General features: G+C 36.6%; 1 non-coding gene across 1 annotated transcript; it reads left to right on the top strand.

Moving 5' to 3' along the window:
- Nucleotides 1-1,314: 1,314 nt before the first annotated feature.
- Nucleotides 1,315-1,422, top strand: LOC130952387 (small nucleolar RNA R71). Its single transcript, XR_009074568.1, has one exon. It is a non-coding gene; the product is annotated as a small nucleolar RNA R71 (small nucleolar RNA).
- The last annotated feature ends 1,252 nt before the right edge of the window (nucleotides 1,423-2,674 follow it).

The raw sequence follows: 2,674 nt of genomic DNA on the forward strand, positions 1-2,674 counted from the left end.
CACGTCCTCTACCAATCCATAAGCTTGTCTTACTGACTTATCTGCCATTTGTAATGAGAATATGGCAGGCTATACCTCAATGATCCCCAGCTTCTCCATTACAGAGAGTGGCATAAGATTTATGCCTGACCCTAGGTCACACAGAGCCTTTTCAAAGGTCATGGTGCCTATGGTACAGGGTATTAAGAATTTGCCAGGATCTTGTCTCTTTTGAGGTAAAGTTTGCTGAACCCATGTATCTAGTTCACTAATGAGCAAGGGAGGTTCACCTTCCCAAGTCTCATTACCAAACAATTTGGCATTCAGCTTCATGATGGCTCATAGATATTGAGCAACTTACTCTCCAGTTATATTTTTATCCTCTTCAGAGGAAGAATAGTCTTCAGAGCTCATGAATGGCAGAAGGAGGTTTAATGGGATCTCTATGGTCTCTATGTGACCTTCAGATCCCTTTGGGTCATCAATAGGGAACTCCTTCTTGCTTGAGAGACGTCCCATGAGGTCTTCCTCATTGGGATTCACGTCCTCTCCTTCCTCCCTAGGTTCGGCCATGTTGATTATGTCTATGGCCTTGCACTCTCTTTTTGGATTCTCTTCAATATTGCTTGAGAGAGTACTAGGAGGAGTTTCAATGACTTTCTTACTCAGCTGGCCCACTTATGCCTCTAAATTTCTGATGGAGGACTTTGTTTCACTCATGAAACTTAAAGTGGCCTTAGACAGATCATAGACTATATTTGCTAAGTTAGAGGTACTCTGCTCAGAATTCTCTGTCTGTTGCTGAGAAGTTGATGGAAAAGGCTTGCTATTGCTGAGCCTATTTCTTCCACCATTATTAAAGCCTTGTTGAGGCTTTTGTTGATCCTTCCATGAGAAATTTGGATGATTTCTCCATGAGGAATTATAGGTGTTTCCATAAGGCTCACCCATGTAATTTACCTCTGCCATTGCAGGGTTCTCAGGATCATAAGCTTCTTTTTTAGAAGATGCCTCTTTAGTACTGTTGGATGCATTTTGCCATCCATTCAGACTTTTAGAAATCATGTTGATTTGCTGAGTCAACATTTTGTTCTGAGCCAATATGGCATTCAGAGCATCAATTTCAAGAACTCCTTTCCTCTGAGGCGTCCCATTATTCACGAAATTTCCCTCAGAAGTGTACATGAACTGATTATTTGCAACCATGTCAATAAGTTCTTGAGCTTCTGTAGGCGTTTTCTTTAGGTGAATGGATCCACCTGCAGAATGGTCCAGTGATATTTTAGAGAACTCAGATAGACCATAATAGAATATATCCAAAATGGTCCACTCTGAAAGCATGTCAGAAGGACACCTTTTGGTCATCTGCTTGTATCTTTTCCAAGCTTCATAGAGGGATTCACCATCTTTTTGTTTGAAGGTCTGAATATCCACTCTAAGCTTGCTCAGCTTTTGAGGAGGAAAGAACTTAGCCAAGAAGGCCGTGACCAGCTTATCCCAGGAGTCCAGGCCATCTTTAGGTTGTGAGTCCAACCATGTTCTAGCTCTGTCTCTTACAGCAAAAGGGAAAAGTATGAGCCTGTAGACTTCAGCATCTACTCCGTTAGTCTTAATAGTCTCACAGATCTTCAAGAACTCAGTTAAAAACTGGTAGGGATCTTCTGATGGAAGTCCATGAAACTTGCAGTTCTGTTGCATTAGAGCAACTAGTTGAGGTTTCAGCTCAAAATTGTTTGCTCCAATGGCAGGGATTGAGATGCTCCTTCCGTCAAATTTGGAAGTAGGTGTAGTATAATCACCAAGCATCCTTCTTGCATTATTGTTGTTGGGTTCGGCTACCATATCCTTTTCTTGTTCAAAAATTTTAGTAAGGTTGTCTTTGGATTGTTGTATTTTAACTTCTCTTAATTTCCTCTTTAGAGTCCTTTCAGGTTCAGGGTCAGTTTCAACAAGAATACATTTTTCCTTGTTCCTGCTCATATGAGAAAGAAGAGAACAGAAAAGAAAGAGAAATCCTCTATGTCACAGTATAGAGATTCCTTTATGTTAGTAGAAGAAGAAGGGAATAGAAGAAGGGAAAGAGTCAAGAATCCAAATACAAGGGGGAAGATAGGGCTCGAATTCTTAAGTGGAAGAGAAGTGTTAGTAAAGGAATGAGTAAATAGAAAGAGATGAGAGAGAAGAGTTTTCAAAAATTAATTTTGAAAAAGGGGTTAGTGATTTTCGAAAATTAAGAGAAGAAATAAAATTAAAATTAAAATTTGAAATATTTAATTAATTAAAAGAATTTTGAAAAAGGGGGAGGTAATTTTCGAAAATTAGAAAGAGAAAAGTAGTTAGGTGGTTTTGAAAAAGATAAGAAACAAATAAAAAGTTAATTAGTTAGTTGAAAAAGATTTGAAAATCAATTTTGAAAAGATAAGAAGTTAGAAAAGATATTTTGAAATCAATTTTGAAAAAGATATTTTAAAAAGATATGATTGAAAAAGATATTTTGAAAAGATTTGATTTTTAAAATTAAAATTAATTACTTGACTAACAAGAAACTAAAAGATAAGATTCTAGAATTTAAAGATTGAACCTTTCTTAACAAGAAAGTAACAAACTTCAAATTTTTGAATCAATCACATTAATTGTTAGTAAATCCTTTGAAAATCATGAATTAAAGATAAGAAAAAGATTTTAAAATTCAAAT

The sequence above is a fragment of the Arachis stenosperma genome, chromosome 9 (assembly GCF_014773155.1).
Source record: "Arachis stenosperma cultivar V10309 chromosome 9, arast.V10309.gnm1.PFL2, whole genome shotgun sequence".
In the NCBI taxonomy this organism is placed as follows: domain Eukaryota; kingdom Viridiplantae; phylum Streptophyta; class Magnoliopsida; order Fabales; family Fabaceae; genus Arachis; species Arachis stenosperma.